Below are 27,645 nucleotides of genomic sequence, written 5' to 3' on the forward strand. Positions count from 1 at the left end.
TCATAGAATTTCACATGACATGCCACTTAGCTTTTGTAATTTTATTGCAAAGGATTGAAGAAAAAATATGCCAGGATGTAAAGGGGGCTATTTTTTTCTCTGATATTGTTTGAATCCTCCAGATTTGATTTTATGGCATGATAGGGACTGTTTTCACTTGTGACCTCTCCAAGCACTGATTTTATATAACTCATTAGCATATGCTTCCTCTGTATGATTCATCCCATTGAAGCAATTAATTCTTCTTCTATTCAGCAAAATATAAATAATATACTATCTTCCTCCCAGAAACATTAGCACTAGTGGTTTAGATTTGTTGAGTCAGAAATAAAGAAAGTGTTTTTGAGTCCTCTTCCTGAAGAGCCTCCTAAATGAGAGGATGGGACAAATAGATCAGAGGTTAGGCAAGAATTTGACAAAAGAAGTTAACCCTTCCCATAGAGTTCTGGCTTTCACAGTATCCTTTTAGGCCTCCTAGAACCTGTGGCACCATATGTTGAAGGAACTGCGAGCTGCTTCCTGCCTCCCACCTCCCAGCCACCGGCTAGCTTTATACCCGAAATAATTACACAGAAACTGTATTCTTTGAAACACTGCCTGGCCCATTATATCTAGCCTCTTCTTGGCTAACTCTCATATCTTACTTAACCCATTTTTAATAATCTGTGTAGCACCACGAAGTGGTGTCTTACCGGGAAAGATTCTAGTGTATGTCTATCTTGGGCTGGAGCTTCATCGTGTCTGCCCTGAAGAGAAGAGGCATGGCGTCTGCCTCACTTCCCTTCTTCCCAGCATTCTGTTCTGTCTACTCCACCTACCTAATTTTTTGACCTATCAGGCCAAGCAGTTTTCTTTATTGATTAACCGATAAAACAACAGATTGACAAATGACCTTCCCACATCAACCATATGCATTTAGTCCAACTTTCCATGATTGAATTACCTGCTTTTAAACTAACAAGATCCTTTATCTAATTCCCTAAAACAGCTTTGATATTATCATTTTCCATTCCGAAAATCTTCAGTGATTCTTAAGACCTGTTAAATAAATTTCTAGTATAGAACTCACTCATAGAATGACAGTGTTGGAAGGAATCTTGGAATACATACATTTCAGAGATTACCAAACTTTGGTCTCTGGAAAGTTTCCATAAGACTTGCAATTCATAGGGAGAACCCAAAGAAACAAACAAAAAGCCCCAAGGACAATAAGATCAGAATTTTATGAAAGAAAATGTATTTATTTAAAATTTTTTGAAACTATCTCTCAATTTTATTTTGAAAAATCTTTATTCTAGGAAGGGAGAGCATCAACAATTGACTGGCTGACTGTTGAGACGATACTGAGAATTATAACAGACTGCAAACCCTAGTGTCAAGAAAGCTATAATATTTACCATGATATTCAAAACCCTCTGCATTTAAATCCTCTTATGATTTGACATGAGGAAAATTATGTTGTGTATTAGATAAAAAGTAAGAATGAAGTATAACCAGAGGTTGTTTAATCTACTAATTTTAAGCTGTTAAAAGTAATGCTTTATTTTGTTGTTCATTTCATTTTGGAACAGTAACTCTATATGACTTTAAACTTGGTATGCAGTGGAGGATAACCTTGAACTTCGGAAACTTCTGCTTCTAACTCCTGAGTTTTAGGATTACCAGCTCATGGCAACATACTCAGTTTCTTTAATGCTGTACTGGTGGTACATGCATTCTAGGCAAACATTCTAAGAACTGAGCTACATGCCCAATTCAGTGATATTGTTTATATCCTTGAATTTCAGTTTCTATCACCATAAAATAGCACTTATTTGCTTGATTTAAATTTTAAAATATCCTGTAATTTCACAAGTAAAAATGTTTTCTTTAAATAGTGATTTGGGAGCATTTTCAGGTAATAAAATAAAGCTGCTTAGGGTGAGTGTGTGTGTGTTTGTGTGTGTGTGTGTGTGTGTGCATGTATGTGTGTATGTATATGTTCCTTGGAGACTTAGAGAATAAACAAACTCAGGCCAGTTTATAAGAAGTTATTTCTCAGGGTTTATAACTTCTTGCTTAAAGTGGGCATTTTACTTTGACAGTCCAAATGTTAGCCTAGATTCTTGTGTAGATTTAGATGAGGTAGTGATCCTAGTGATTCCATGTATTGAAAGAACATGTTTGAACCTGCTAGTCATTGATTCTATTTTCAGAATATACAACATACAAAGAGGTCATATTTCCCAGACATTTTATATTGCAAATGTAATCTTGGTCTCTTTGTGTATATTATGTTACTAGCATTGACAGATGTATAATAGTAGCCAGGAAGTTTCTCTTCATATATTATTTTGTTTTGATTTATCATACTGAACTGAATTGGGTAATATTCTTTATTAAAAAGTGAACAAACCATAAGATAGCATTATTTATTTTATATGTCATGAGCTTGGCCCACCCCTTTTGCTTACAAGGGGTTTTCCTTTTCAGATCATTCAAATGTGATGAGTTCAGAGAACAATAAAAGAAGATGATGAAATTATTATTATTATAGTCTTGAGTCACGTATCTGACTAACAGTATATTTTCCATGACAGAAGAGCATACCAAATACATGTTTACTAAGAGTAAAAATTCTAACAAGCTTATGTTCCCATCCTCGGAGAATTCTTTTCTGTATTCCCCACTTAATTCAATACTCATCTCATCCCTACTTATGATGCTACACCAAACCCAGTAGGATTTTTCTACATATTGGAAGAAATAAGTGAGAAAAATGTTAAAATAACTACTGTTTTAACTGCAGCATTATTATTTGGATCATGGTAGGCTCAAAACAAATATGGGTTAGAATAAGGAATAGTTGCAAATCATATATATTTTCTCTTTCTGCTATAATATACAGTCTATTAAATGTACAGTCTGTGGTTGTATATAAATATAAAACTTTGTTATCAAGAATCATTTTGAGAATGGTTGAAAGATATGTAGTTCAGAAATTTAGTCAAGTAGTAATTTCTGTTAGCAACCACAGACTGAGTTTTTAAAAGTAAAATTTACTGAAGAAGAAGGTTGCACATTTACCATAAGCAGTAGGTTAGGAGACAGGGAAAGGACAGATACTGGTGAATGGTACTAAATTATAGATAAGCAGGATGAGTAAGTTATTTTATTCTATTAAGTGATATCTTACTTTTCTACTGCTATGATAAGATGCCATTGGAACTAACAGAAGAAAATTTTATTTGGGGCTTACAGTTTGAGAGGGTTAGAGTTCATCACAGTAGGAAGACATCAGGAAGGCATGGTACTAGAGCAAGTAACAGAGAGTTTACATTTTGAACTACAAGCAAGAGGCACAGAGATCTAACTGGGAACATCATGGACTTTTAAAACTTCAAAGCTAGAGCTCGCAGTGTTATACACTTCCTCCAAAAAGATCACACCTCATAGTCTTTTCCAAACAGTTATACAAACTGGGCAACCAGGTATTCAAACATACAAGACTATGAAGGCCACTTTTATTCAAACCTCCACACATGTCAAGGTAAGTACAGCTAATAATAGTATATGGTATATTTCCTAGAGGTTTTTAAATACTTTGAAACAAAGAAATAATAACTATTTCAGATCACAGGGAATTAGTCTGATTTGGTCATTTTATGGTGTATACATAAATTGAAACAATACATTGAAGCATATGTATGTATATGTTTATATATGTGTGTATATCTTCTCATTTGAATGAGATGCCTAAATTATAGAGAAAATAAGAAATCATCTCAAGTTTCTACAGTTCATGTGTTAATTAATTTTCTTGTTCCTGTGACCAAATACCTAGATAAAAAGCAACATACTGGAAATGTTTATTTTTTGCTTATGGTTTGAGCAATCAGTTCACCACCAAGAGGAAGACATGAGAGCTCCCAGATGTGGCTTCCTTTTTATATCTTCCATCATCATTTGTACACCATTAGAAGCATGGTTTACACTTAATTATTACTGTTCCCTTAGAGTAAGTGACTTTGGGTACCTACTTCAAAGCCTACCACCATTTTCAGTAGAGTAAAGCAATACTTTTATTGCAGTAAATCCAATGACCAGCAAGAATAATATAAAAAAAACAGATTAAATTGGTAAGCTTGTATAACTTGAATAATAAAAACCCAGAGACAGATATTGGTGTTCAAGTTAAAGATCAGAAGAGCAAAGCAACCAACCACTAGAGAGACATTTCACCTCTGCAAAATCTTCAGACCAAAAGGGAGAGATCCTGTCTTCATGAATCCTCAGACTCCACACTCCACTGAGTTCCTGTCTCTTCCCCTTTATATTCCTCTCTCCACCCAGCCATATTGCTCCTGTCTCTGCTTTCCTAGTGCTAGGATTGAAGGTGTGTGAGAGACTCCCAAACACTGGGGTTAAAGGTGTGAGCCACCACCACCTGGATCTGTTTCTGGATTGATTTTGTGAAGCCTAGGGTAGCCTTGAACTTACAGAGCTGTACCTGATTTTTTTCAAGCTTCATGCTCTATAGAATATATGATTTGGGTTAATTTGGATTCATTGTTTTATGTCTACCATACATTTTATTAGAATGTATGATTATTGATATGTATTGAGTTGGGATAGTCATAATTTCAGATAGTAAAAGGAGACAAAGTTGTTGTTTACCTAGTTTATATTCTAGGTAGAGATTCATGCAACTCAAAGTCAAATCATTTAATATATCAAGATACAGCAGTTTGAGACAAACTTCGACAAAAATACCACTTACCAGGGTAGGGAGATGGGGGTCAGAAAAATAGTAAAAAGGACAAAGGCACGAGTGAAAAATAATAAAACAGAAACATAGGAAAATATCAGGAGGAAGTTTTAGTGAATGCTGAAATCCCCACAATTAATTTCCCATACACTTTTATACCTCAATACAAAAGGGGGAAGAAGGAAACAAAAGACTTTTTTTTAAACATGATACAAAGAGCACCTCTAATGGTTATTACTTCAATACTTTGAGCCATCAAACCATTAATTCATTCACTATCATTCTGTTGTTTAGGCAGTAAACCCACCCTAGATCAAGTATCCTAAAGGCAAAGGACTCCCAAGGTCAAACCTAATTCAAAAGAAGGAGCAGTATGTTTGCATATCCTAACCATTTGTGTGAGTAGAGTGGAACTACCCTTATGAGCCATCTTAATGTCAAGAAAAACCAAGTAACCACATCCTGGGTCAGAAGGTATAGTCCAGGTTGTCAACAATTTTGAGCAACCTCAAACTCTCTGACCTTCAGACAAGGTGGAAATAGGCTCACATTTTTGGACATCTACATATAGTTAAGAACTCTGAAGAAAAATCAACTGCTCAAAAGGAGGATGGAGTTGGAGAAAAATAGGGAAGGATGTGAATAGTTTTAGACAGGCTGTTCAGCAGATGTGTTCTGATAAGAACACAAAAGCAGAGATGGGAAGGAGGAGACACGAGCCATGTCAATGTGCTAAGGAATAGCCTTATGAGCACAGGAAAGGAACAGAAAACATAAAAGCCTAGAGGGGAGTGCTTCTCTGATGAGGCTGAGGACCATGAACATAGTTTTGTAAATGACTCACTAGTTGTTTAAAAAATTCAGAAGCGCTTACACAAAGTTGACTATCTATATCCCTGTAGAGCAGTGGTTCTCAACGTTTCTAATCCTGCAACCCTTAAATACGATTCCTCATGTTGTGATAACACCCATTCATAAAATAATTGTCATTGTTACTTCATCACTGTAATTTTGATACTGTTATGAATTGTAATGTAAATATCTGATGTGCAGGGTATCTGACATGTGACCCCTGTGAATGGGTCATTTGACCCCCAATGGGCTTGTAACCCACAGGTTGAGAACCACTCCTATAGAGCAAATTGGCATAAGACCAAACAGAAAAAGCTTAATGTTTTTAAAGCCAACTCATCCAAAAGAAATGAATGATATGTCCTATTTAATGACTGTCCATAGAAATCACATACACTTTTTATAAGAAGTAATAGAATTGCCTTCTGAAGACTACCCTTTAGACAGTAGTTAAGAATAAGACATTCAGTTAAAACAGAATGTGACCCCTAATGGCATTTTTTTAGGAAGACATTGGAAAAGGGGTTGTGGAATACAGAAAAATGACTGGAAATTTTATAAAATAAAAACAATAAATCAAGAAATTTCAGAAAGGAATCAATCTTCATTTTATTCTGAAGCTAAACAAAGACTATTGATATAGGATTTTATGACTAAAAGAACTACTCTTTCTGACATGTATTAGCAATCTGAGATTTGTTTCATTGCCATATTATGAGAGCCTATGGAGAGGTGCAAAAGGATGGAACACTCTGTAGCCTCTAGGATCAGAGGGCAGCCTCTTACTTATAGCTACTGAAATGGCTGCATGTTCATTCCTACAAAAACATAGAGATATACTGTTCCAAAAACAAGAATAACTTTGGAATAATATAATTACTATATCAAATCTGAGGGACCTGCATCCCTAGACAACATCTGGATTATTGTCTGGTGGGAGCCAGGAATTAAAATAAATCTAGCTAAGCTATTCCACACTCCTAATTCATAGGAGCTCATAAAGAAGTATTGTTTTGAAGCTGGTAATCTCAGTCTCAAACCATCTCTCAAACCTCACTCTGATAGGTCTTCAATGGCAGTTGGGGAACTAACTCCCAAGGGGCTTTTCATTTCTCACACAGGACTGCACTGTAGATCTATGTAGACACAAGATAAATAGATCCCTGAGAAATGTTTTCTCACATGCCATGATAGCCTTGGATTTTCAAATGAAAATTTGAATGTAGCAAACAAATTTCCCAATCTATCATCCTCTACATGGTCCTCTCTAAATAGGGTATCCATATGTTTTTTCCACTTTGAATTCTTCGGGTTTTTACCAAGTTCATAATTTACTAACTGCTAAATAATAATGTCACTTTCTGAGTTTCTTTATCACCAGACACATAATCATCTGTTCAAAAACAATTGTGCAAGATTCTCATTGATCCTTATAATGTCTTTGGAATTTTCCCACTTATAATTAACACATATACGCGTCATCTTTGCTTTAGTACATGTGAAAAAGACTGACTTTCTTGCTGTAGCATTTTTACCATTCACTAGACTTTGTATCTTTGAAAATATGAAGGTGGATAGATGACTTTTGCTGTACAATCCAGTGTGATAAAACCCGCAGCTCCTGTTCAAGTGTTCCATTTAATTTAAAAGGGAAATGACTGCTTTCATTCCAAAGTAATGCTTTTTAGCATGCGGATGACAGATAAAATTACATAATTCCCCTAAAGTAGATAATAAAATCTTAAGATATTATACCTTTAGTGTTCTATACAGCATAGATGACTAGAATTTTTTTGTTCTTTTAGGCCTGAGCTGTAAGAACATTTACAAAAATCTACTTCCCAAGACGCCATAATTTTCATCTTTAACAATGAATGACTCTGCTCTGTCATCAGTGAGGAAAAATATTTGTACTAAACAGACTGGTTATTTTACTAAAATACTGTTCCCATTCTCAACCCTGCAGCAAATGTCTTTCATAAATAGGCAGCTTATAGTAATAAATGAAAGTAGGGATCAACCTACATATTTTTAGCTAATAATCATGATGATTTATGGCATTAAATAGTTATGTTGTACAATATGAGTTACAGCCTCAAATGACAGAACAAAATCAACAAGAGAGTCGGTGGGATTTTATTTCTCATGAGGGGAATGGACTTGCACTAAAATGGTCTCAAATGTAGAAGAAAATCATTTTCATCTACTCTCTTAGATTCAGGAGCTAAGCACTACAAATTAAACTGACAGAAGACAGATTAATAAAACAAAGGGATCAGAAACCCATTGCCATTGTTCTTGAGTTCTCAGTAGTCCTCATTGTCCGCTATGTTCAGAGAGTCCGGTTTTATCCCAGGCTTTTCCAGACCCAGGCCAGGGGGTCTTGGTGAGTTCCCAGTAGAACATCCCCATTGCCTCAGTGTGTGGGTGCACCCCTCGCGGTCCTGAGTTCCTTGCTCGTGCTCTCTCTCCTTCTGCTCCTGATTTGGACCTTGAGATTTCAGTCCTGTGCTCCATTGTGGGTCTCTGTCTCTGTCTCCTTTCATCGCTTGCACTGGCTTTGTGGGAGCCTAGGCAGTTTGGATGCTCAACTTACTAGACCTGGATGGAGGTGGGGGTTCCTTGGACTTCCCACAGGACAGGTAACCCTGATTGCTTTTCGGGCTGAGGAGGGGGACTTGATTGGGGGAGGGGGAGGGAAATGGGAGGCGGTGGCGAGGAAGAGACAGAAATCTTTAATAAATAAATAAATTAAAAAATAAATAAAAATAAAACAAAGGGTTGATTTAACATATATATGTGTGTGTGTGTGTGTGTGTGTGTGTGTGTGTGTGTGTGTTTCACAGGAAAGAAGTAAAAAATAGAAGTAGGAGAAAGAATAAACAAATTAGTCATTTGGCTTGTGAGCTTATCTGTTATGTCAACAAAAGGGAAAAACAGTGGAGATAGTACACAAGACAAAGGAAAGGAGGGTTCAGCTTTGAAGGAGTGGCAAATTGTAGAAACGTAACTAATATGTGGAAAGCTCGTGGGTTATTTTAGTAAAGCTTATTTATATAGACATGCCATGGTGTCAGTTCTCTGCCTTTAATAGTTTTTTGTTGTAGAATATGTGTTTAACTATGCAAAGATGTGTTACATGTGTTTAACTATGTAAAGATTTGTTGCTGTTTTACCTTGCCTTCCTAAGGCACCTGATTGCATCAATTAAAAGCTGAATGCCCGATAGCAAGGGAGGAGGTATAGGTGGAACTTCTGGACAGGGAGAGTGAGTAGTAGGAGAATTGTAGGCTCAAGAAAGAAAGAAAAAAGACAACAGGGGGATGCCAGGGGACAGACAGATAGACACAGAAGAAGCAGGACATACAGAATGAAAGAAAGGTAAAAGTGCAGAGGCAAAATGTAGATGCGCAGAAACAGGTTAAATAAAGTTAAAAGAGCTAGTGGACAAGCCTATGCTAAGGCTGAGCATTCATAATTAATAATAAATCTCCATGTTTTTATTTGGGAGCTGGTTGGTGGCACCCCCCAAAATCCAACTACAGTTACCTCATTTTTCTAGTGTGGGAAAGAAGAGGGAGGATACTATCAAAAGTGAGTATTTAGGCCCCAGTGTTATGAAGAGAGGAAATAGGCTGAAATTTCCTTCTTTCTGTTCTTTACTACTTGTCATCAGCTCCAAACACCCCTTATTCAAAAGGGGTGTACTTATAGGTGTCATATTTGTATCCCTATTATTAGTGAAGACTTGATTTTAAAATACTATATATTTCAATATCCACACAAAATAATAGGTTGAGATGAAATTGTCTATTTTATAGTATTTGGAGTTGGAGGCTCATAGCAGGTGATTAAAGTGCCATCTGTGAATTACGATATGGGACCAAGCTGGATATTGAATGCACATGTGCATTGTATTTTGAGATTCTAGTCACAAAACTGTGAAAAACTAATTTCTGTTATTTATAAACTGCTTCGTGAAGGAAGGGTACTTTCTCACAGCTGGGGCTTCTCCTGAGATCCTGGATTAGGCAAAAACCAAACCCAAATACCTATTTTCACAGAGAGGTCCTTTATTAAGCAGGGAAAAATAGTTAAAGTGGTTGCTTTCTGACTCAGGTAGAAAACAGCAATAGATGACCTTGATGATGTAATTTTTAAGAGGATTAAAAGGGATGTCTGTGTTAAAATGGGCTAGGATAATAGGAGACAAGAAGAGAAAGGGAAAGGGATAAGTGAAAGGGAACAAGGGTATGCAGGTAGACTTTTCTGTCCCACCAGCCAGCTACCAAATAACAACACAGAGAGTACTTTATAATTATTAAGGCTTAGTCGATAGAGTGGGCTCATTTCTAACTAGCTCTTATAACTTAAATATCTATTTCTATTACTTTACTTTCTGCTTTATGGCTTTATTGCTTCTATCTTATTTTGTGTTTCCAACTCCTTCTCTGTCTGGCTGGCTCCCTGCCACACTGCATTTCAAATTTACTCTCCTTCATCCCTGAGAGCTCTCCTCCTGTCGGCAAGTCCTGCCTAATCTTTCTATCTAGGCTGTTAGCCATTTAGCTCTTTACTCAACCAATGAGAGTAACACATATCAGTGTCCAAAACGATTATTCCATAACATTTCCCCATTTTGTATAATGAAAAAGAAAGGTTTTAACTTTAATAGAGTAAAATTACATACAACAAAAATAGTTACCAAGTAAGAATTGCTGTTATAATATCTAATCCATGTGTATTTGGCAAAATTTAGAGAAAATATTCTATTATCTATCTTATATTTGTGAGTTTAAAGTTTTATACATAATTTACCTTTTATCATAACTAAGGAAACTATAAGCCTAACTATTTAGTCTTTAACTCCATCAAAAACCCTGGAAAGATTTAATATTACTTAATGACAGGGACATCTGGCTACCTGGACAGTCCCCCAAAGTTCCTGCAACACTGGGGCATTCATCTTTGGAGATTATATATATTCTTATACACATTTTTTAAGAAGCAGAGAATTTTTTTAGTTGAGCTATACGTTTTTCTCTGCTCCCTTCTGAAGAAGGGAATTTTGAAGACAAAGTGTAGCAGTCACTTTTGGGGGGTACTATTTGTCTAATTTGAACAGCATACTGTCAGCAGTCAAAGCAAGGATACTTTCTTGCCCAAATGGCTAGCTTTTGCCACAAAGAAAGTTCTCTATATGCAGAAGTTCTTTGATGTCCATCATCTTCTCTGAAGTAGATTAGTGCTGTCAGGAGCACATGTGTCTCACTGTCATGAAAAGCCTCAGGTTATTAAGCATCTTAAAAATTATATTCTGTATGGCTTTGAAATGTTTGAAGACCATCCAAATATATCTGCTTAACCTTGCAAATTATCCTATTATGACTATGAGTTTGATTATTATATATGACTCTTTGATTATTATATATGACTGTATTTCTTAATTATACATTTTTAAATGAGCTATATAACTACAATACCCAAAACAAGGGTATTTATATAATACAATGTAACAAAAATAGCTTTAAAATTGTATTAGTAAACCAAAATCCATACCAGTGAAGCCTATTTTGAGATTAATGAGATTAATAGTGCTTTTGGGATTAAAGTAGATTCAATAATCTACTCTTCTATCTCATCATTTCAATCTATATCAGCCCTTTCCTTCAGAAAAGATCCTTGAATCTAACTCCTTTTTTTCCTGACCATGATCAATAACAACTTGTAACCAACCACCCCTCCCCCGCATTAAGTAATGACAAACATCTATAACCCATCTCTTGGCAACGTGGGCATTGTTTTCTCTAGACTGCTTCCTGTTGTTTGGGAGCACTGCAATCTTTGGGGGACCCTGAGAAAATCAGGATTATAGTCAAGTCCTGGATGGAGTGGTCTGTGAGTCTAGACCATCTCATCCAGCAGCCTTGAACCTGTTCTGGATGCAGAACTCTGAGGAAACTGCAACATAGGCACTCTGAGATGCTGAATCACTTGGACCACCATTTTCATTGCTGTCTGGTCCTGTTACTCTGAAAATGTATAAACTTTCAAAAGGGTAACATACATATCTTCAGTAATACAAGTATAGACTATGTGTTGTACATGAGTCCACCAAAGTTGATTTTTTTGTAAATATAAAATTTAAGTCACACATCTTGTAGTTTTCTAGGTTTATTTCTTTATGTTTATAGACAGGACTTTAATTGGGTCTTCCATGATCAAACCTGATTCTCTTTAACCTTGAATGAACCCACAGCCTTTTGTTTTCTGTGAACATAAAAACATAACATCTTCCACAAAGCAACATTTTTTTTACTTCCATTTTGAAGTTAAGGCATTTTTAGAATGTATAGGTTGTTTTAATTTTGCAGTTTCCATAATCCACTGACTTACCATTTGTTCATCAACAATCCACAAATTCAAAGACAACACAAGAAAATACAGGAACCAGACTCCCCATGTGTTTTCCATCTCTCCATGACGTTTTTCTTTATATTACCTTACTCTTTCTTTAAAGACCTTATTATTTTTAAACTATTTTTTTCTCTGACTAAACTGCTATTCAACTTATCTTATGGCATGCTGGCAACTGATTCCACCCCACTCAGTTCCCAATGAGAGCCACATTATCCACCTCAGCTCTGGGAAGTTTCTGAGTCCTTGCTTCTGTGGGCATTTTACCTTGTCTTATGCCATATAATATTGTTTTGCCCACTGCTCATAAATCCCATATAAGTGCTCAATTCACCCCAAGGGAAGAGCTCACCAACTCCAGCCAGACACCAGCACAGATCTAAACTAGTTCCTCTGAATATGACTGGGACAGGCTGCGGGGTCACTGTCAGTGGCACCAGGATTTATCCGTACTGCTTGTACTGATTTTTTGGAAATCTATTCACTTTGAATGGATACTTTGCTTAGCCTAGATGTATAGTAGGGAGGGCCTTGGACCTTCCCCAAAGCAAAGTGCCTTATCCTCTCTGAGGAGTGGATGGTAGATGAGGTGGGGACAAGGTGGAGGGAATGGGAGGAGGAGAGGGAGTGGGAACTGGAATTTGTATGTAAAATGAAAAAGATAATTTTTTTTCTTTTTTTAAAAAAATTAAATAAAAAATAAATAAATCTGGAAATCAGTCATTTATCAATTAGATGAGTGGTTCCTGACAATTGGTTCAGGCTCTATATCCACCCAGGGGCCACAGACAGAAAGAAAGAAAGTAATTTATGAATGGAATAATTTATTTTGGCTATTGCTTAATTAGTGATATAATCCATCATGGTGGTAGAATGCATGGCAATAGGAGCATGAAACAGTTGATCTCATTATCCATGATCGGGAAACAGAAGAAAAGGAGCATAATACTCACCTGCCTTTTTTCTATTATTCAGTCTTTGACCAAGACTGCCTACATTCAGCAGGGGGCTTTCCCTTTCAGTTAATCTTTATGATAGACTCACTCAGAGTCGTGTTCCCATGGAGATTCTAAATGCAGACAAATTGATAATGAAGTTTAACTATTAAAGTTATTCAGAAAATCATTGAAGCGAAGATGGCATAACAGATTGATATTAAATATCAGACATCTCCTACATCTATTCACCTAAATTTATTTGCTTGCATGTTTCCTTGTGGGAATTCTCTCTATAGTACCATTTTCCATTTTTAAATTGATTGCTGATTACCTCCAATAACAGGTGATTCGTTACCTATTGAGGCGCAATCTGTCCTTTTGGCCAGCTTATATTAAGACGGACTTACATTAATTATCTTGAATTTATACACTTAAAAATTCTACCCATTAACTTAAGTCATACACTTTGACACAGAACAAACATGCTTACCTCATTTCTGAAATACGTTGATTTTCCTAATATTGGAAGAGTACTTTTTAGCTTTAAATATTTCTTCTTTTCATTAAACCACCATTCCTTATATTTGTGGCATACATTATAAACCTTTGATCATCCTGGAGCATCCCTCTGAAGATACAGTAATCTGTTAATAATTTGTTAACATTAGTAGTAAAAAAAATATATAATTTTATAAAAATAATGTTAAATATAATAAGACCAGTTCCTGCAATCTCATTGGGGCTGATAGTATTGAGTAATGCAAAATTTCATCAACGTTTCATTACATGGTATATGGTTTAGTCTCGGTTTAGAGGAGATTCTTAAACGTTAAATAGTTTACTAAATATTAAGGACCTCATTGTTACATTTTCAAATCAGGTATTCACCACTTTTTAAGTTAACTTAATGTGTAGGGATAGATTTCTGACTACTTCTTCTCCTGGGCCAGTCAGTGTTAGAATATTTAGACAGAAGAGGTCTGGCAGATAATTTGGGACATATTGCTTGAAAAATTGCTCTATCTGTGACAGTGTCAGGTTCCAAGAGACCCATCATGCTCGTGCCAAATGGCCTAAAGAACAAGAACCTATCCCTGCTGTGTTTTTCAGAATATTTCAGGAAGAGACATTAGTTATCAGCCGTGCCTTTCAACTAGACTTGGGCTTCTGGGAACTAGTCTGCTTCATCGAAGGAAACACTTTAACCATTTCTTGCAACATTGCTTGCTTTCAGAATAACTGACATTAGCCGTTAGTCATTAGATGTTAAAAACCAGCTCAGCTTGTTGAAATTCATCACCAATGTTTTGAATTACAGTTCTCATAATGTTCTTTATAACCCGGCTTTTGGTTATGTTATAAAACTTATTATCTTCTGCTTGTTTTTGTATGCATGTCTTCCCCTGCCAAATGTTTCATAAACTCTTTGAAACCAGAACATGCATCTTCTACTTTGTGTTCGTGGTTTTTGCTTTTTCCTAATATCTAGCACAATAAGCACTTAATAATTACTTTATAACAGACAGTATCTGCATGTGGTCTGTGTCACTTGGCTCTTCTCTGACACTCCAGTCTGTGCCATTAACCCCACCCAGCTTTCTAGGAAGACTTAGGTCACATGGATTCTGGGCTGGATATTCTAGCTGATTTCAAGAAGCCAGACACCATGGATGGAAAAAATGATGCTGTTTGCTTGGATATGAGGTACTTCAGCTTATCCAGATAGTGAATTCATTGAGGTTACTTGGCCCTGGGAAATTTTAAGACTCTACTTGCAGATTTAACATGTTCCTTGTAGACCATTGATAAGAAATGCTCACAAATTAGGCCAAGTGCTCCCCCAAGTCATGGCTTACATGTTTACTTTGAGAGATTTGCACTTCCTCCTGGCAAGTATTAGTCCTTTTCCCTTCTGTAAGAAATATGAAATTTGTCTCTGGTCATGAGGATTTTATATTAACCTAGTTTTCAATCTTTACTGAAGAAAATCCATTTTCCTTCTGCTCTTGCTCGACTTGGCTCAAAATGGCAGTCACCGTGCTCTGGTTCTTCTAAATCTACTGCTCAAAAGTTTTCAAATTACTTCTGATTTTTGTTGTTCTTCATGGTAGAAGATAAACCCCTAGAGTCTTTTCTCATAAATTATCACCACTTTCCAAGTGTCACTAAGATGTCCCTAACCTGGATACTTGAAAATAAATATCCCAACCATTATATTTCAAGACATAGTTTTCTAAGACTTCTGAGACTTAACCTAAACTTAAACCTGAAGACAACGGGCAAATTTTGAAGAGTGTAGTAGTACTGTTATCACCAAGAAGTAGCTTTGCAAAACAATGAAATCTGAAGAAAACACTACCAAGTGAAGTAACATTTCTCTGTAACAAGGTTATTCATCCTCAGAGTGGCTGAATGACATTCTTTGCCAAGTGTGTGGGCATATGATGATATCGTATAGATGCAGTGGCAAGCCACTGGAATTTATTTCCAAAAGGGCAGCCTGCTTGTTTCATTAGAAACTGCTGGTTGTAAAACAATAATCTCCATTTAAGAAAATCAAAGGAAAAAATGGGAAAAGAGACTGGTATTACTTAGGAGCTACTCTGTGGAGTTTGGTGTAGAGATTAGACCACTGGGTTAAAAAATGCTATACATGGAAACGAAGGTTTAAGAGAAGGTGTTGATGATCACTTTCGATTTATGAAGAATGGTATATTGTACCTATTGTCCTTCATTTTATATTTTCAGACTGAGAGTGTAAGAATTTTTGAAGGATGTTAAAAGCAAACATTATAATCTAATGTTTGATGGGTCATTAGCTTGTATCATTGTCCCTTTTGCTACCACAGTCATTTCAACAAGCTGATATGGTGATGAAAGGTGATAAAGCACATTTAAGAGAAAGTCTACCTTTTGATATTTATTATTTTTAGAATATGTTGGGATAACAGAATGAATGAGCAGCTCATGCCAAACATTTAGTTAATTTGAAATCAGTGATTGCAAAAAGTTAGTGAGATTTATTTTTCATCCAAATAAGCAATACAGTCTGCCATTTACATCTTATACTTTGTAAACTGTGCTCTAACACTTAGTGAAACGTAAAATGTCACCTTCTTAATAATGTTTTATTTTTCTTAAATTTTTTATTCTTCAAGTATTTTAGATAGGTTCTGTATACAAAGTACCATAGAAAGCATTGTAGGGAAAGCAAATTCAAGGGGCAGTGCACTAGTCCTTAATTTAAAAATCTTGCCATTTATCTCAGTTTGACCACTTACTACCTATAAGACCTAGACATTTGCTTCTCATATGAGAGTGAAGGGAGATCCTGTATTCAATTATTCCTGAGTTACTTTCCCACCACAATTTATTTACAGTCCCATTCAATGAGTAAAACACATTGTATCCAGTAGAAATTGATATGATTCTATGTTGATGATGACCTATAGAAGTAACTATAAAGAAAAACAAAGCAGAGTATCACTGGCAATGGTAGAAGAGATAAAAGGTACAAGCAAAAGGATATGGAGCTTGAAAGGAAGAACATATCATTTCAATAGATGGTGTTCTAATCACTTCATGGAGGGCATGGCATTGAAGGATGTGCCTATGAAGGATGAGTCATGGGAACTTCTTGGCTCTTGGTTAATACACAGGAATTACTACTGACTAACCAAAGGTAGAATAAAGTCAATTTGGAAGATTCTTTACTCTGTGTTTTGAAGTAGTTAGACGGTAGATATAAATAAGACTTGTAGACAAAACAAAAGGAAGATTGTGGATAGGAAGTTCATGGAGGAGTCATAGGAATGTAATTTTCTACTAATGCCAATGACAACTGTACCTTATTTTTTATAGTGCTTAGTAATCATCATTATTATATGAGAGTATGGTAGAATAATGTTTGGAACTCAAATAGACCTGGAGTTTTGGGGTGTGTGTGTGTGTGTGTGTGTGTGTGTGTGTGTGTGTGTCAGACAGAGCTCTGCCACTGACTGGAACTGGAGCAATCTTAGGCAGTCCCTCGGTCTCATATGCACCAGTTAGTTATTTATAAACCTTCGATAATTGTCTAACTAGATACCGATAAAGTCAAAATAGAATCAAGTATATAAAGTGCTTAGCTTTACATAGTATACATAGAGGAGTTCTAAAAGTGATAGCTATGGGATAGTATGCCAGGTGATGTTATTCCCCTTTAATAAAATATAGAAAACAAGGCTCTGAGAATCTGTGTCATTTATTAGACTGTAGTATTGTTTGTAGTACATCAGTAACTCATAGCATGAGACATTTCTGCCCACACCCTTTCCCCGAGGCAATCTGAGAAGATAATAATGAGAATATATGAGTCATTTTCAATATTTGAAAAGAGCCTAACAGAGAACGTTCATTTACTTTCGATAAATTACACAACCTGACTAAAATGTCAAGTTTCTTTGCTTTTGCCTGAAATTATATCAACTCATTTTGATAATACTGGCTATCTCATGCTGGTTGGAAACTGATTGGCAGCTTTATATGTCTCTGATGAATATAAATGGGGAAACTAAATTTGAAATCATGGATGTTGTTGATCTAGGGATATATTTTCAAGTGTGAAAGAGTGTGGAAGAAAAGTAAAATCCCTGCTTGTTGCTAAAATGATTGAAGGGCTCTACATTACACCCGGCTCCATCCCTGGGTTATGGTGATTACAAGATGGGAGATGTATAGAGAACTGGTGTCAAAGGGATTTTTAAAAAGTTTGACAGTTTAAGGGTAAATTGCTTTTATATAATAGGCACTCTTGAAATGATGACTGGTGGAACTTGTTATTTCTGCCAGTGAGACGAGGAGACTGAGGCGAAAAGAGGAGGTGTAAGGAACTGACTCAACTGCCAGAATACCAGCAAGTGGCACAAGCCAGTATTTTATTCTAGTGTTATGGGTCTGTATTCCACAGTCCGTTGACTCTGTCACAAGTAATTATAGCTATCTTTTTTTTTATTGAGAAAAGGAGAAAAAAAAACAAGTTTCCACCTCCTCCCAGCCTCCCATTTCCCTCCCCCTCCTCCCACCCTTCTCCCCCTCCCCCCACTCCTTCCCCCCTTCCTCTCCAGTCCAAAGAGCCTTCAGGGTTCCCTGCCCTGTGGTAAGTCCTAGGTCCTCCCCCCTCCGTCCATATCTAGGAAGGTGAACATCCAAACTGGCTATGCTCCCACAAAGCCAGCACATTAAGCAGGATCAAAACCCCGTGCCATTGTCCTTTGCTTCTCATCAGCCCTCATTGTCCGCCATGTTCAGAGAGTCCAGTTTTATCCCATGCTTTTTCAGTCACAGTCCAGCTGACCTTGGTGAGCTCCCAATAGATCAGCCCCACTGTCTCAGTGGGTGGGTGCATCCCTCGTGGTCCCGACATCTTTGCTCATGTTCTCCCTCCTTCTGCTCCTCATTGGGACCTTGGGAGCTCAGTCCAGTGCTCCAGTGTGGGTCTCTGTCTCTATCTCCATCCATCACCAGATGAAGGCTCTATGATGATATGTTCTTGTCAAATAGATCTTTCACTTCCTTGGTTAGAGTTACCCCAAGATATTTTATGCTGTTTGTGGCTATCGTGAAAGGTGAAGCTTCTCTGATTTCCCTCTCTGCTTCCATATCCTTTGTGTATAAGAGAGCGACTGATTTTTTGGAGTTGATCTTGTATACTGCCACATTACTAAAGGTGTTTATCAGCTGTAAAAGTTCTTTGGTGGCCCTTTCCCCTGGTTAGCAGCACGGAGGCCGCACGATGCCTGGAGTTACTGTAAAAGACGTTAACCAGCAGGAGTTCGTCAGAGCTCTGGCAGCCTTCCTCAAAAAGTCCGGGAAGCTGAAAGTCCCCGAATGGGTGGACACAGTCAAGCTGGCCAAACATGAAGAGCTTGCCCCTATGATGAGAACTGGTTCCACACGCGAGCTGCCTCTACAGCACAGCACCTGTACCTGCGTGGTGGTGCCGGGGCTGGCTCCATGACCAAGATCTATGGAGGATGGCAGAGAAATGGTGTCAGGCCCAGCCACTTCAGCAGAGACTCCAAGAGTGTGGCCCACCGCGTTCTCCAAGCCCTAGAGGGACTGAAAATGGTGGAAAAGGACCAGGACGGGGGCGCAAGCTAACACCTCAGGGACAGAGAGATCTGGACAGGATTGCCGGACAGGTGGCAGCTGCCAACAAGAAGCATTAGGACAAAGGAAGCTGGGTTAATAAATTGCCTCATTCATAAAAAAAAAAGTTCTTTGGTGGAGTTTTGAGGGTCGCTTATGTACACTATCATATCATCTGCAAATAATGAGATTTTAACTTCTTCTTTCCAATTCGAATCCCCTTGATCCCCTTATGTTGTCTTATTGCTATTGCTAGAACTTCAAATACTATATTGAAGAGGTATGGAGAGAGTGAACAGCCTTGTCGTGTTCCTGAGTTTAGTGGGATGGCTTTGAGTTTCTCTCCGTTTAATTTGATGTTAGCTGTCGGCTTGCTGTATATAGCTTTAATTATATTTAGGGATGACCATTGTATCCCTAATCTCTCCAAGACTTTTATCATAAAGGGATGTTGAATTTTGTCAAATGCTTTTTCAGCATCTAATTAAATGATCATATGGTTTTTTTCTTTCAGTTCATTTATATGATGGATTACATTGATAGATTTTCGTATGTTGAACCAGCCCTGCATCCCTGGGATGAAGCCTACTTGATCATAATGGATAATTTTTCTAATATGTTCTTGGATTCGGTTTGCCAGTATTTTGTTGAGTATTTTTGCATCGATGTTCATGAGTGAGATTGGTCTATAATTCTCTTTCTTGGTTGAGTCTTTGTGCGGTTTGGTATCAGAGTAACAGTAGCTTCATAAAAGGAATTTGGCAATGTCTCTTCTGTTTCTATATTGTGAAATACATTAAGGAGTATAGGTATTAGGTCTTCTTGGAAGTTCTGGTAGAATTCCACATTGAAACCATCTGGTCCTGGGCGTTTTTTGGTAGGGAGGTTTTTGATAACCTCTTCTAATTCTTCGTGACTAACAGGTCTATTTAGATTGTTCACCTGGTCCTAGTTTAACTTTGGTATATGGTATTTATCAAAAAATAGTGTCCATTTCCTTTACATTTTCCAGTTTTGTGGCATATAGGCTTTTGTAGTAAGATCTAATGATTCTCTGAATTTCCTCTGTGTCTGTGGTTATGTCCCCCTTTTCATTTCTGATCTTGTTAATTTGCAAATTCTCTCTCTGCCGTTTGATTTGTTTGGATAGGGGTTTGTCAATCTTGTTGATTTTCTCCAGGAACCAGCTTTTTGTTTCATTGATTCTTTGTATTGTTTTCTGTGTTTCTATTTTGTTGATTTCAGCCCTCAGTTTGATTATTTCCAGGCTTCTACTCCTCCTAGGTGAGTCTGCTGCTTTTTTTTTCTAGAGCTTTCAGGTGGGCTGTTAAGACTCCAATGTGAGCTTTCTCTGTTTTCTTTAAGTGGGCACTTAGTGCTATGAACTCTCCTCTTAGGACTGCTTTCATAGTGTCCCATAAGTTTGAGTATGTTGTTTCTTTATTTTCATTGAATTCCAGGAAGACTTTGATTTCTTTCTTAATTTCTTCCTTAATCCAGGTATGGTTCAGTAGTTCACTGTTCAGTTTCCATGAATTTGTAGGCTTTCTGGGGGTAGCATTGTTGTTGAATTCTAACTTTAATCCATGGTGATCTGCTAAGACTCAGGAGGTTAGGAATATTTTTTTGTAACTGTGGATGTTTGTTTTGTTACTGACTATGTGGTCGATTTTTGAGAAGGTTCAATGAGCTGCAGAGAAGAAGGTATATTCTTTCCTATTTGGGTGGAATGTTCTATAGATGTCTGTTAAGTCCATTTGATTCATTACCTCCATTAATTCTCTTATTTCTCTGTTAGGTTTCTGTCTGATTGACCTGTCCATTGGTGAGAGAGGAGTGTTGAAGTCTCCTACTATTAGTGTGTGCGGTTTGATGGCTACCTTGAGTTTTAGCAATGTTTCTTTTATGTACGTGGGTGCTTTTATATTAGGGGCATAGATGTTCAGGATTGAGACTTCATCCTGATGAACTGTTCCTGTTATGAGTATAAAATGCTCCTCTCCATCTCTTCTGATTGATTTAAGTTTGAAGTCTACTTTATTAGAGATTAGTATGGCCACACCTGCTTGTTTCTTAGGTCCATTTGCTTGATAAGCCTTTCCCAGCCCTTTACTCTGAGTAGGTGCCTGTCTTTGTGGTTGAGGTGTGTTTCTTTTAAACAGCAGAATGTTGGATCCTGTTTTCGTATCCAATCTCTTAGCCTGTGCCTTTTTATAGGTGAGTTGAGTCCATTGACATTAAGTGATATTAATGACCCGTGGTTGTTATCTCCGGTCATTTTTTTAGTCGTAGAGTTTGTGTGTTTCCCTTCTTTGATTTGTGTTGGTGAAGGTTTTCTAGATGTCTGAGTTATTGTGGTCATTGTTGGACTCCTTGGTTGGTGATTTTCCTTCTATTACTTTCTGTAAGGCTGGATTTGTGGCTACGTATTCTTTAAATTTGTTTTTATCCTGGAAAATTTTTTTTCTCCATTTATAGTGAATGAAAGCTTGGCTGGGTATAGTAATCTGGGCTTGCATCCATGGTCTCTTAATTTCTGAAGTACATCTATCCAGGACCTTCTGGCTTTCATCGTTTCCATGGAGAAGTCAGGTGTAAGTCTGATAGGTTTACCTTTATAAGTAATTTGGCCTTTTTCCTTTGCAGCTCTTAATATTCTTTCCTTATTCTGTATGCTTTGTGTTTTGATAATTATATGGCGAGGGGATGTTTGTTTTTTTTTTTTTGATCCAGCCTATTTGGTGTTCTGTATGCTTCTTGAACCTTCATAGGTATATCTTTCTTTAGGTTGGGAAAGTTTTCTTCTATAATTTTATTAAATATATTTTCTGGACCATTGAGCTGCACTTCTTCTCTTCTTCTACTCCTATTATTCTTAGGTTTGGTCTTTTTATTGTGTCCCATATTTCCTGAATGTTTTGTGATGAGAGTTTGTTGGACTTGCTGTTTTCTTTGATCAGTGTGTTTATTTTCTCTATGGTATCTTCAGAATCTGAGATTCTTTCTTCTAATTCTTGTATTCTGTTGGTTATGCTTGTCTCTGTAGACTCTGTTTGTTTACTTAAATTTTCCATGTCCAGCCGGCCCTCTGTTTGTGTTTTCTTCTTTGCCTCCTTTTCAGTTTTCAAGTCTTGAACTGTTTCCATTATCTGTTTGATTGTTTTTCCTTGGTTTTCTAGGGTATCATTCACTGATTTATTCAATTCTTCAAACTTTCTGTTATATTTCTCATCCATTTCTATAAGGGTGTTTTTTACATGCTGTTTAAGGACATCAATCACTTTCATGAAGTCAATCTTTTCTACTTCTTCTTAATTAAGGTGTTCATGTCCTCGTTGTGAGGTCGCTGGTTTCTGGTGGCTTCATGTTGCTTTTCAGCTTGTTGGGCGAATTCTTGCCTTGGCGTCTACCCATCTCTTCTTCCAAATGCTCCCTTATGGATCTTCTTTTACCGGATCAGGTCTCCTTGCCTACCCAATGCTGGATCTCCCCAACATTGTCTCTCCCTAATGCTGGGTCTCACCAAGGCTGGGTCTCCTGGCGCCGAGAGATCAGGCCTCCGTGCTGATGGGCAGGTGGCAAACAAAGCGCCTACCCTGCTTGGTGCAGGCAGGCCAAAGAAACGAAGGAACTCCCGCCTGCTTGGGTGCCCCGAGGATTCAGACCCAGTGCCCAGACAGGCTGGGCTGGGTGATGTTATGTGCAGAAAGAGGGCGGTGGGGCAAATTGGGGAGGGTTCTGGATGGAAGCTGGGTGGGCTAGGAAGAAAGAGGAGGTATGCAGGGAGTGGGGGCCCTGCCGAGAGCTCAAGAAGGATAGGGGGCCAAGGAAGCTCTGAACTCCCCTTGCCGGGATGGCGCCGAGGGGTCAGAAACTCACCCCAAAGCTGGGTCTCCTGGCGCCTAGAGATCAGGCCTCCGTGCTGGTGGGCAGGTAGCAAACAAAGCGCCTACCCTGCTTGGTGCAGGCAGGCCATAGAAACAAAGAGACTCCCTCCCGCTTGGGTGCCCCGAGGATTCGGAACCAGTGCCCAGACAGGCTGGGCTGGGTGATGTTATGTGCAGAAAGAGGGCGGTGGGGCAAATTGGAGAGGGTTCTGGATGGAAGCTGGGTGGGCTAGGAAGAAAGAGGAGGTATGCAGGGAGTGGGGGCCCTGCCGAGAGCTCAAGAAGGATAGGGGGCCAAGGAAGCTCTGAACTCCCCTTCCCGGGCTGGCGCCTCAGGGTCAGAAACTCACCCCAAAGCTGGGTCTCCTGGCGCCTAGAGATCAGTCCTCCGTGCTGGTGGGCAGGTCGCAAACAAAGCGCCTACCCTGCTTGGTGCAGGCAGGCCATAGAAACAAAGAGACTCCCTCCCGCTTGGGTGCCCCGAGGATTCGGAACCAGTGCCCAGACAGGCTGGGCTGGGTGATGTTATGTGCAGAAAGAGGGCGGTGGGACAAATTGGGGAGGGTTCTGGATGGAAGCTGTTATATTTCTCATCCATTTCTATAAGGGTGTTTTTTACATGCTGTTTAAGGGCATCAATCACTTTCATGAAGTCAATCTTTTCTACTTCTTCTTGATTAAGGTGTTCATGTCCTCGTTGTGAGGTCGCTGGTTTCTGGTGGCTTCATGTTGCTTTTCAGCTTGTTGGGCGAATTCTTGCCTTGGCATCTGCCCATCTCTTCTTCCAAATGCTCCCTTATGGATCTTCTTTTACCGGATCAGGTCTCCTTGCCTACCCAACGCTGGCTCTCCCCAACGTTGGCTCTCCTGGCGCCGAGAGATCAGGTCTCCATCCTGATTGGGCAACTCACAAACAAAGCGCCTACCCTGCTTTGGTGCAGGCAGGCCATAGAAACAAAGGAACTCTCACCCGCTTAGGTGCCCCGAGGGTTCGGACCCAGTGCCCAGACAGGCTGGGCTGGGTGATGTTATGTGCCGAGAGAGGGCAGTGGTGCCGAAGTGGGGAGGTTTCTGGATGGAAGCTGGGTGGGCTCGGAAGAAAGAGACAGTATGCAGGGGTAGAGGCCCTGCAGAGAGCCCAAGAAGGATAGGGGGCCAAGGAACCTCTGAGATCCCCATCCCAGGCTGGTGCCGCAGGGCCAGAAACTCACCCCAAGGCTGGCTCTCCTGGCGCCGAGAGATCAGGCCTCCGTGCTGGTTGGGCAGCTCGCAAACAAAGCGCCTACCCTGCTTGGTGCAGGCAGGCCATAGAAACAAATGGACCTCATTATAGCTACCTTACCTTTAGTCTTCATAATGTCCTCAAAGACATTTCCTCAGATTCTGAAGTTAACATTTTTATTACATTAAAAAATACCAAACCAAATTCCCACTCCCTTCCCTCCTCCCAGTCACTCCCACTCCCCCCACACCCCCTCCTACCCCCTCCAATCCTAAGAAAGGGCAATGCACCCCACCCTTTGGAAAGTCCAAGGCCCTCCCTACTACATGTAGGTTGGGCAAGGTATACATCCAAAGAGAATAGGATCCCATGACGCCAGTATTTGCAGTAGAGACAAATCTCAGTGTCACTATCAGTGGCCCCTCAGTCTGCCCCAACTGTCAACCACATTCAGAAAGACTAGCTTGCTCCCACGCTCATTCACTCCCAGTCCAGTTTGAGTTGGTGAGCTCCCATAAGCTCTGGCAAAGTGTCTCAGTGGATGAACCCCTCATATTCATGAATTCCTTGCTCATACTCTTACTCCTTCCACTTTTCAACTGGACCTTGGGAGCTCAGTCCAGTGCTCTGATGTGGGTCTCTGCCTCTGTTTCCATATGTTGTTGGACAAAGGTTCTGTGGTGATATTTAAGATAATCATCAGTCTGACTACAGGGTAAGGTCAGTTCAGACACCCTCTCCTCTATTGCTTAGGGTCTTGGCTGGGGTCATCCTTGTGGATTCCTGGGAATTTTTTTAGAACCAGGTTTCTTGCTAACCCCATAATGGCTCCCTCAATCAGGATATCTCTTTCCTTGCTCTCACATCTGTCCTTCTTCCATCTCGACTATCCCATTCCCTCAAGTTCTCCTCAACCCTTCCCTTCTCCCCTTCTCCCATGCTCCCAAATTTTATATGATGATCTTGTCCGTTTTCATTTTCCAGGTGGGTCTATATATGTTTTTCTTTGGGTTCAACTTATTTCTTAGCTTCTCTAGAATCATGAACTGTAGGCTCAATGTCTTTTGTTTATGGCTGGTATCTACTTATGAGTGTTGATTATTGTTCTTTCAAGGTCTGTGAAGAATTTTGTTGGGATTTTGATGGGGATTGCATTGAATCTATAGATTGCTTTTGGTAGGATTGCCAGTTTTACTATGTTTATCCTTCCATCCAAGAGCATGGGAGATCTTTCCATTTTCTGGTATCTTCTTCAATTTCTTTCTTCAAAGACTTAAAGTTCTTGTCAAATAGGTCTTTTCTTCCTTGGTTAATGTTACCCCAAGTTACTGTATGTGATTTGTGGCTATTCTGAAAGGTGATGTTTCTCTGATTTCCCTCTCAGCTTCTGTATCCTTTGTTTATAGTAGGGCTACTGTTTTTTTTTTAGTTGATCTTGTATCCTGCCACATCACTGAAGGTATTTATCAGCTGTAGGGGTTCTCTGTTCATTTACCCAGATTTTCAATTTCTAGAATTCCCTCAGTTTGTGTTTACTTTATTGCCTCTATTTCAGTCTTCAAGTATCGAACTGTCTCCTTCACCTGTTTGATTACTTTTTCTTGGGTTTCTTTGAGGGGTTTATTAATTTCTTTTAGCTTTTTGTTTGTCTTCTATTCTATTTATTTCGTAGAGTTTTTCACTTCCTATTTAAATGTCTCCATCATTTTCCTCAAGTTACATTTAAAGTCGTTTTCTTCTACTTCTGGGTTAGGATTATCAAGTCTTCCTGTTTGTGTGCCCGCTGGGTTCTGGTGTTACCTTGTTGCTTTTTAGGATGTTGGAGAATTCTTGCATTGGTGCCTACCCATATCTTCCTTCAAATGAGTCAGGCAGTGTCCAAGTGTCTTGGTCCAGTCAAGACACTTGGCTGTCTCTTAGGTCCCCTCAGTACTGGAGCAAGCTGTGTTGCAGGGTTCCACAGAGCTCGCAAGGAACAGGTGGGGTTGGGGGCGGGGTGGGTTGAGGGATATCAGGAAATCTCCATGCTGGCAGCTAGAAAAGCCAAGGAATCTGGGGAGGGACCCCTGGTTTTTCTCTCACTTGGAGGTCCTAGGGAGTGGGGCATCAGGCTGTTTGGCGGTGGCCACTACTGACTCACCACTTAGGTCCACTCAGTATTGGAGCAGGCTATGTAGCAGGGTTCCACGGAGCTCGCAGGGAACAGGTGGTCTGAATTTAATATTGATTTGCTCCAGTCAAAAAAGGAAAACATTTGTTAAGAGCCAAATGAACTGCAATTAGGAAATTACAGTGGACATACAGCTGCTTCCTTTCATTGATCTGATTGCTTATTGGCTTGATAGCATGCATCATCCTCTCTCTCTCTCTCTCTCTCTCTCTCTCTCTCTCTCTCTCTTGCTTTAAAGCTCTACTGATAATTTTCTGATTCTACTTAATTTTGCTGGATTAACACATTTACCTCAGGTACAAAAGAAAAAAGGTGACAGTAAGCAATAGTAGGCGTCATTTCTAAGTGACCATGGACAGAAACATTATTAACGAATCTCCCTATTAACTGGTTGTTTACTATAGCCTATACGCTATTCTAAGTCATTATATAAGACTGAACAAAACCAGCAAAATGGCTAATTCTCATGGAACTCACATTTTTTATTTTCATATCTATTCCCTCATTTAAAAAAAAAACCCATAACACTGACACTCTTACTATCCTTAGTTGAGAAGGATAAATTAGAGATAGTTAATAAGTCACTTACTCAAGGTCACATAGCCAAGAACAAATCTTGAGATAATATGGGCTCGATTTATGCATGTTCTTTTTCTAATAGTGTTTTCTAGTTTTCTTATCCACTATTCAACCTTAGTACAGAACCTTTTTGTGCCATGACCTTCTAAACTACCATCTCTTTTAGCAAACCATGCATATCATTTGTTGTTTTGTAATAATGATACATACAGTTCCAGAAATGAAAGACAGAAAGAAACCCTCATGCGTGTTAGTAAAGCATCATGTGCATAGGCTTTCTAGATTCTAATGGACACTGCTACACCGATGTTACTTTGGGGAGAGCTAAGGCAGGGCTCATAGCTTTTATTGACTGCTCCTTATATAGTTTTGTACATTCAAGATTTTTTAAATTTGAGGCAGAGTCTCATGTAGTAACTAAGTAACTTTGAACTTCCGATCTTCCTCCCTCTACTGGGATTAGAAGTATGTGTCAATCTACTAGGTTATGTGGTACCTGAAATTGTCTCAGGGTTTCATGCATGCTAGGAAGGCACTCTATCAACTAAGCCACAACTTGAGGCCATTATCCTTTCTACTTTTTAAAAATCTATTTGATTAATTGATTGATTGATTGATTGATTGATTCATTTATGTAATGTGCATATTTGCCTGCACAAGTTTGTGTTCACCACATGCTTGCAGGTATTTATGAAGGCCAGAAG

General features: G+C 38.7%; 1 protein-coding gene and 1 pseudogene across 1 annotated transcript in view; both read left to right on the top strand.

Moving 5' to 3' along the window:
* The window catches only part of LOC121437110 (X-linked interleukin-1 receptor accessory protein-like 2), a 573,807-nt gene that overhangs the window by 180,494 nt on the left and 365,668 nt on the right, over positions 1 to 27,645 (top strand). The gene's annotated exons all lie outside the window — the stretch shown is intronic.
* On the top strand, positions 18,697 to 19,163 carry LOC121437133 (annotated as a pseudogene).

Source organism: Microtus oregoni, unplaced genomic scaffold (assembly GCF_018167655.1).
Source record: "Microtus oregoni isolate MIOR12 unplaced genomic scaffold, Mior012 000050F_ref0000143, whole genome shotgun sequence".
Lineage (NCBI taxonomy): Eukaryota > Metazoa > Chordata > Mammalia > Rodentia > Cricetidae > Microtus > Microtus oregoni.